This window comes from Diabrotica virgifera, chromosome 1 (assembly GCF_917563875.1).
Source record: "Diabrotica virgifera virgifera chromosome 1, PGI_DIABVI_V3a".
NCBI classification, from domain to species: domain Eukaryota; kingdom Metazoa; phylum Arthropoda; class Insecta; order Coleoptera; family Chrysomelidae; genus Diabrotica; species Diabrotica virgifera.
This window is the reverse complement of record NC_065443.1, coordinates 90,792,503-90,801,647: the sequence shown is the minus strand read 5'-3', so window position 1 is coordinate 90,801,647 and position 9,145 is coordinate 90,792,503. Positions and strand designations below refer to the sequence as shown.

The 9,145-nt window shown below is 30.5% G+C and overlaps 1 protein-coding gene across 7 annotated transcripts in view; it reads left to right on the top strand.

Moving 5' to 3' along the window:
* Positions 1-8,333: 8,333 nt before the first annotated feature.
* Positions 8,334-9,145, top strand: part of LOC114329731 (outer dense fiber protein 3) — a 118,028-nt gene continuing 117,216 nt past the window's right edge. For all 7 annotated transcript variants that reach the window (XM_028278925.2, XM_028278927.2, XM_028278923.2 and 4 more), the window contains exon 1: positions 8,334-8,502. The gene's annotated coding sequence lies outside the window, so the exon portion shown is untranslated. The remainder of the gene's footprint in view (positions 8,503-9,145) is intronic.

The window sequence follows — 9,145 nt, the reverse complement described above, 5'->3', positions numbered from 1 at the left end:
TATTTAGCAACGATTTCAGCTGACGTTTAGTGAGTCGGCAGAAAATAAAAGGATTGTGACGTCACATTTTAGACTTTGAGGTCGATTATCTCGAAGACGGTTAGAGATATCGAAATTCCGTTTTCAGATTTGGATTCAGAAGGTAAAACTACATAAGAATCCATTAATAAATCTGCTCTAAGTGTTGCAGAAACGGCAACGCAATAACACACAAACTTTGCGAATTTATAAACGAAAAGTTTTCGTTGAAAAAATCTTAAAAATATTAAGTGTAAATAGAATTGAAGTATTGGAAATATGTATGTATTCATAAACGGATGCTGAAGATACTTTGGACCGTAAATAAAACTAATAAGGAAGTACTAAGGAGAGTCAACAAAGATAGAGAACTACAATAAGTACTGCTAAAGACCAGAAAATGTCTTATCTGGGACATAAGGTGACGGTAAACCGATAAAAACCACTAGGTATAACTTATCCTTAAAGACAAAATAGAGGGCCATAGAAGTGCAGAAAGAAAACAAGTCTCTTGGTTAAAAACATTCGTGAATGGACTCGGATATCAAATGCAGGACAAAATAATTATTCTATGTTTCAGAAGATCGAGAAGTCTTCGCAATGGTGATCGCCAACGTCGGATAATTCTGATATAGCACATGCACGTGAATAATAAGAAGCTAATCATCGAAATACTGTCATATTTGGCAAATTTGTGTTAAAAAAAAGGTTGTAGGTATGTACATAGTTTTTCCAAGTGTCTAATCAGAATCGAGAGCTTTGTTATGTTTATTCTTCAAACGAATTTCTTCTTTTGATAGGGTTTTTTGTAGTCTATATTAGAGACTACGTTCCTATATTTTGTTTTACCAGAAAATATTAAGTACAATTCTTACATTACGAAACATTTATTGACGAACAATTAAAATTATTTTACACCAAGTTGTTTCCCCAATGAACAAATTAAAATTTTCAATCTATTTGTTTGTTTCCAATCTAGTTGCATTATTATACCTACCATATTATACGATATTTATTATATTTAAATTAATTCCTAATATTTTTTCGGTTTCCTCCATCCTTTAGCCCACACGCCAATTACCAACCGATACCTACAACTATTGTCTATAATTTTGAAGGCCGATTTACTCTAGAAATATTTATGATCAGGTGTCATGTGGTCTGTTTGTTGATCTTATGAGATTAATACTAGAATTGGAAAAAAACGATAATTTATTATTTCACCAGATATACAATCTGTAACCATGCGAGATATTATTTGGTGGTATCGAGACTAACACATTAAAACAGATATTTTTTATTTTAAAATTCCGTTTTTACAATATTAATATATCTTTGGAAGCAAGCATTTAAAATAATCTTCTATCCATTATTTAATTTGCTTTATAACGAAAACAGCTACACGTCACTAATCAAAAACACAGAACAAAAAGATACAGAAAAATTCAAGCTTAGGTAGAGGAGTAAGACAAGGAGACAATATTTCACCAAAATTGTTCACAACAGCTCTAGAGTCAATATTTAAGAACACTCAATGGCAAGATATGGGCATCAATATAGATGGAGAAAGATAAAAAAATCATCTGAGGTTTGCGGATGATGTTGTATTAATCGCAGAGTACTTACAGGATACAGTTTTTATGATACATTCGCTTAAAACTCGGTCTGAGAGGGCAGAATTAAAAAGAAACTTTGAGAAAATTAAACTTATGAGAATATTGGTAATGAGTGGAAATATAACTATTGGCAGTAATACCATATAGTCCGTTCTTTAACGGCAAAATATTGCAAAACCTCTAAATTTTAAAGAACCGCTTGGATTGGCATCAAATTTGACATACACGTAGCTAAAAAGTCAAAGAAAAAAAGTGATACGGTGCCGATATGTGCTTTTGCCCTCTTGGGGGTGAAAAAATATTCATGCGAAAATTACCCCCTAATTAGTATCTCAAATGAACTTAATTGTTACGACTTCACAAGTTTTTTGACTCGTGTATGTATTGCTTATATGATCTGTAAGTTTCATCGGTTCAAAGTCATTATTTTTGAAAGGGCTGTAGTTAAAAGGGGTTGAACGAGTCACTAATCATGAATGTATGCAAATGTAGGAACACCAAATCTTAATCAATTTTTGTATAACAGAAAAACAAAAAAATACATAATATTCAGAAAAGCAATGCTGACTTTTTTTTGTTTTTAGAGATTTTTGGTATCTCTAACAATTTTTATGTTATTTTGAAATAAAGCATATTTTTCAAAATTAAATTTTTTAAAAATTTTACTTTAAAACCAAATTTTTTTAAAGATAAGCACTTTGAATCGATGAAACTTACAGATCATATAAACACAACATAAGTAAAATAGTTTGTGGAGCGGTAACGATTAATTTCATTTAAGTTGCTAATTAGGGGGTGGTCTTCCCGATTTTTTTTGCCAAAACAAAAGGGACCAACTTTATTTTGAGCGTAACTTGCTTAAATTTAATGCTAGAAACTTTTTGTAAAAACAGAAATAAAGCTACTAGTGCAGTCACTGAAGGTTTTCACCTCCGATTTCGTTGAACCTCCATCGATTTTCATGAAAATTGGTGAGTAATTAGAGGATACCTCAGAGAACAAAGGTGACATGATGCCAACTTGCGCTTTTACCCTGGGGGTGGCTGCCACCCCTTCTCGGGGGTGAAAATTATTTTATTAAAAATAATACCGTAAGTCGATAGAGGGACAAATTATAAGCAAAATTTGTTATATAAAGTTATTAAAATAAATCAACACTTTTTGAGTTATTAAAGACCAAAGATTTTATTTTTTCGTAAAAAAATACATGTTTTAAATCGGTTTTTCACGTACAAATCAAAAACTATAAGCTTTTACAAAAAAGTTATTATTACTGAAATTTAAAATAATAAAAAATTGAATACATTCCTCACATAAAGAACTAAACTAATGTTAGTTCAAAGTGGGTTATTGGCAATTGAATGTGTATTTTTTTCGACGAGTACTCAAATCTAAATATTTAAGCTTTAATAACGGGAAAACGATGCAATGTATAAAATATTCCTGCCTGACATTTGCCAAAGTACTTCAGAATACCTATCAAATGAGCTTCAGAACAAGGTAATAGCGTCAAAATTAAGCAAGTTAAAATGAAAATAAAAGAACCGTTTCGAATTTTTTAGGAAAAAGTGAAAAATAAAACATACGCCATTTCCACAAAAATTAAAATTTACCGTAATCTTTACAAGAACTTCTTTATATTAGCATAGGTAATATTTTCGATAATTTTTACCGGTTTAGAATGCATATTTTTGAAAAAAAGATATAATTTAAAAAAACATCATTTTTAAAATTATTGTAATTCTCATATTCTTTTGATAATAACTCCAAAAATACTCAATATACGTAAAAAATTATATCTAACCAAATTTTAGTTTTCTCTGTGCCAAATATTTTACCTGTTTTACTATTTCTATAGGGTAAAAAATAACCGAGATAGAAACGTTTCAATCTTAAATTTTGCTGTGGGAACCATGCAACCGGGGTTATTTAACCTTTTATTTTTAAAAAAGTAAGAGATTTAAAAGATTAGATTCAACGTGCTTTAATAGCACTTGGAATGAACTTTCAAACAGTTTTTAGATGAACCTGATATCGTAAACACGAACAGAGTTAGAAAAAAAAAACAATAAAATTTTTTGGAAAAATGTTTAAAAGATAAATTTTAAAAAAATGTTGGAGCATAAATTTTAAGGCTATCAACATGTTCGGGGGCTCATTTAATAGATATTTTTAAGTACTTTGATAAATGTTTAATAAGTTTATGTTATAAAATGCATCAATTTCCCGTTATTTCAGCTTGAATACTTCGAGTTTTTTACTCGCCGAAAAAAATATACATTCAATTACCTATAACTCACTTTTAGTTAACATTAAAAGGTTTTTGTAGTAAACGGTTTATTTCATTTTTTATTAGCTTCAATCTTGATAATAATAACTTTTTTGTAAAAACTTACACTTTTTCAGTTATTGATGAAAAATTGGTTAAAAACATGCATTTTTCTCAAGAAAAATTAAAATCTTTGATCTTTAATAACTCAAAAAGTTTTGATTTATTTTAATAACTTTATATAACAAATTTTGCTTGAAATTTGTCCCTCTATCGAATTATGGGGTTATTTTTAATAAAATAATTTTCGCCCCCGAGAAGGGGTGGCATCCACCCCCAGGGTAAAGGCGCAAGTTGGCACCATATCACCTTTGTTCCTTGAGATATCCTCTAACCACTCACCAATTTTCATGCAAATCGATGGAGATTCAACGAAATCGGAGGTAATAGCTCATATCCACCTTCAGTGACTCCACTATACGTCTACTATAAAAATGTTCTGACGCGCCCCTGGACGAGAAGTTATGTTACCCAGTTTTCTTCCATGTTTCCCTAAAATTTTCCTGCTTTAGTTTTAGTATAAACATATTTATAGATATAAAAAAAAATATTAAAAAAATAATAATAAACAAAAAAAATATAAAGAAAAATAATAATAAACAAAAAAATATATATTATATAATAATGTACGCAAAGCTTTGCTTTGCACGAAACTGAAAAAGGTATAAACGGGCACCGGCTAAATAACATCAGGTATGCAGATGACACCATAGTATTTGCGGACAACCTAGAAGACCTACAAGTCCTCATGAACAAAATCACGTATTACAGTCAACAATATGGACTCAATATAAACGTAAAGAAGACAAAGCTTATGATAATTAACAAGAAAAAGATAACAGAAGGTCAACTCTACAACAACCAAACCCCTGTAGAAAGAGTGAGGCACTACAACAATCTCGGCACCATAATAAATGAAGAATGGACCAACAACTAAGAGATAAGGGCGCGCATCGGAAAAGCTAGCTGAACCTTCAACCGTATGGGGGCCTTTTCCAAGAGCCGCAACCTTTCTCTTGATATAAAAGTAAGAATGCTGAGATGCTACGTCTTCTCTGTCCTTTTTTATGGTGTTGAATCCTGGACCTTGAAAGAAGATATGTGCTGAAAATTGGAAGCATTTGAGATGTGGATATATCGGAGAATTCTTAAATTCCCATGGAATGATCGGGTCACAAATGAGGAGGTCCTTAAAATAATGAGGAAGAACCGACACGTACTAACCACCATTAGATCCGAAAGTTGGAATACTTTGGACACATTATGCGAAATGAATTCAGATAATATGCCCTCCTACAAGGAAGAAGAAGGACATCCTGGTTAAATAACCTCAGAACCTGGTTCAACACAACATCTGTGCAGATTTTCCGCGTTGCTGCAGATAATGTGAAGATTTCCATGATGATCGCCAACATTCGTCACGGATAGGCACATCAAGAAGAAGAAAGTGAAGTTTCCAGTGTGGCGGGCTGCTTAAAGTGAACTACAGTAAAAGCAAAACAATGAGCCAGGAGCAGACAAATATAACCGTACAAAACCGTACCATAGAAACTGTTGAACAATATCAATACCATACCAGTAGCAAGCAAACAGTGGACTGGATTGGCTCAGTGTAGAGAAAGACGGAAGCAATTGGGAGATATCTACATTCAGGAGTGGATGCAAGATGGTTCATGAAGAAGAAAAAGAAGAAGTATATACTTATGAAGACCCACTTTATGGTTATAGCAAGATAAGCAATAGAGCAATGGTTAAAAATTTTAGAACAAACTGATAACATAAATTATTGCAGGTGATCCTTTGTAAGCAGGGCCGCGTTTAGGTAAATTGACGCCCTAGGCAATTCTCTAGTAGCCGCCCTTCAAACATGTACCATTTTTGCAAAAAAAATTGCAGAAATTCTTATTTCAATAAGAATACACTAAAAATGGATTTAAACTACGATGTTTATATAACTATAACAGAAAAAATTATCATTCCAGTTTGATCACAGCATAGACATCTTTTCAAAAAAAAAATTTTTCTTGACAAAATCGATAATTTTTATAACACGTTTTTGCGTCAAACATGATGGGAAGTTATTTTTAATTCTTGACATTTTCGAAAATGACTTTTCAGCGGACATGTTGGCAACTTGGATGCACAAATAAATGTGCAAAGCAATGTCAAAATTAGGGAAAATATCTTTCAATCCACATAATGCAGTTACTGCAGATTTTCACCTCCGATTTCATTGAACCTCCATCGATTTTCATGAAAATTGGTGAGTAGTTAGACGATACCTCAAGGAATAAAGGCGACATGATGCCAACTTGTCCTTTTACCGTTATGGTGGATGCCACCCCTTCTCGGGGGTGAATTTTTTTTAATAATACCATAAATCGATAGAGACAAATTCTATGCAAAATTTGTTATATACAGTTATTATTATAAATCAATACTTTTTGAGTTATTAAATATCAAAAATTTTATTTTTTCGTAATAAAATGCATGTTTTAAAGCTGTTTTTCACGTATAACTCAAAAACTATAAGCTTTTAAAAACAAGTTATTATTACCAAAATTGAATATAATTAAAAGCTGAATACACTCCTTACTTAAAGAACTAAACTAATGTTAATTCAAAGTGAGTTATGGGTAATTGAATGTATATTTTTTCGACGAGTACTCAAATCTAAGTATTTAAGCTTAAATAAGGGGAAAACGATGTATTTTATAAAATATACCTGCTCAGCACTTGTCAAAGTACTTCGGAGTACCTATCAAATGAGCTGCAGTAGAAGTTAATAGCATCACAATTATTAAGCAAGTTATGATGAAAATAAGAGAAGCCTTTAGAACTTTTTAAGAAAAAGTGAAAAATAAAACATACGCCATTTCCACAAAAATGTATAGTAATCCTTAGAAGAATTTCTTTATATTAGCAAAAGTAATGATTTCAACAATTTTGAACGGTTTAGAATGCATATTTTTGAAAAAAAGTTGAAATTAAAAAAAAATCAGAATTTTTAAGATTATCGTAGTTTTAATTTTCTTTTGATAATAACTCCAAAAATACTCAATATACGTAAAAAGTGATATAAACCAAATTTTAGTTTTTTCTGTACCAAATATTTTACCTTTCCACTATTTCTGTAGGGTAAAAAATAACCGTGATAGAAACATTTAAACTAAAATTTTGCTGCGAGAACCATGTAACCGGGGACATTTAACCTTTTATTTTTAAAAAGTAAGGGGTTCAAAACATTAAATTCAACGTGGTTTAATAGCCATGAAAATTAACTTTCAAATAGTTTTTAGGCAAACCTGATATCGCAAAAATTAACGGAGTTATTAAAAAAAACAATAAATTTTTTGGAAAAATTTTTAAAAGATAAATTTTGAAAAATATTTTGTGCATAAATTTTAATGCTATCAACTTGTTCGAGGGCTCATTTGATAGATATTTCTAAGTGCTTTGACAAATGTTTAAGAAGGTTATGTTTTATATAAAATGCATCATTTTCCCGTTATTTAAGCTTGAATACTTAGATTTGGGTACTCGTCGAAAAAAAAAAAATATACCTACATTCAATTACCTATAACTCACTTTAAGTTAACATTTTGTGAAATCTTATAGTTTTTGAGTTATTTATGAAAAATTGGTTAAAAACATGCATTTTTCTCACCAAAAATTAAAATATTTGTGTAATAAAATTTTAATAACTTTATGTAACAAATTTTGTTTAGAATTTGTCCCTCTTTCTAATTCTGGGGATATTTTTAATAGAATAATTTTCACCCCCGAGAAGGGGTGGTAACCACCCCAGCAAGTTGACACCGTATCACCTTTGTTCCTTGAGATATCCTCTAACCACTCACCAATTTTCATGAAAATCGATGGAGGTTCAGCGAAATCGGAGGTAATAGCTCATATTCACCTTCAGTGACTGCACTAACTCTTCTTTAAATATTATGATATGTCAATTGGTGATTTTATTGTGGTATTCAGACGACGTTTTAAGTGAATGCATTCATGTATGAATGTAACTACACTTTATAACGCTCAACAACATTTTTGTTGTTTTTAAAGCAGATTCCTTAAAAATCCTTAAATTTGGTAAATATTTTGAATAAATAATTAAATATAAATCTACCAAACACAGATTTCGTTTACCTATAATTTAATTTTTATTTCTTGTTACAAAAATATCTTTAATAACATTCTTCTCGCATATGGTTATATTGTTTATCATAAATTCACTGAAACTACCTTTCTTAACGGTAAAGCCCTCCTTGATATGTCATATTTCCAAAGGTGAAACTCTTTACCGCGTAGGAGTTCGAAAAAATCGAATCAAGCTGAAGACTTCATAAATGGTCAGACAAACAAGTTATCCTTTGCACGAGTGACTACGCATCGTCCTGGTGGGGACTCAAGTCGCGAGTTTCGTCCTTACACCGCCAAATTCAACCAGTATTCGATTGATTTTGCACGAGGTTGTACATAGTGCTCATACTTTAATTTTTATTTTTGGAATATACATCACTAAAACAAATCGTAAGTTTTAATTTTTTTTTTATCTAAATGAGTGTTATTTTTAGAATAATATATTATTTATGAATAGTAAAAATACAAAATTACAATAAATTAAAAAATCTATATAAATCTGATAAATATTTTAATTTTACGAGAGAAATTATAATTTTCGGAAAAAAACATAATTGAAAACTAGGTATTTAAGGGGGTAGGCGTAAAATTTCGGCTCAAACGTTTTTTAAGTGCATTCATTTTTTTTTGAATCCTGAGAAAACTAATTATTTTTTAAAAGTATTTTTGAAAATTTTAAACGGAGAATGAAAGAGTGCGTTATTACCGAGGGCCGAAAGTCACTGAAACCTTCTATAATGTTTATTTTAATAAGTTACAGGGGTGAAAAAAAATTAGTGTGACTTTTAATTTCAAATATCTCATTTAAAAGGAACTTTTTGTTCATTCTAAGGGACTTTCAGCCCTCAGCAATCATGTAATCTTTCATTCTGCGTTTAAAATTTTCAAAAATATAAATTAGTTTTCTCAGGATTTCAAAAAGAAAGAGTGCATTTAAAAAGCAATAAACCGCCGAAATTTTGGGGCCTACGCCCTTAAAGCAAAACTACTTTATATTAATTTAGAGCTTAACCTTTTCAATTTTGTACGATTA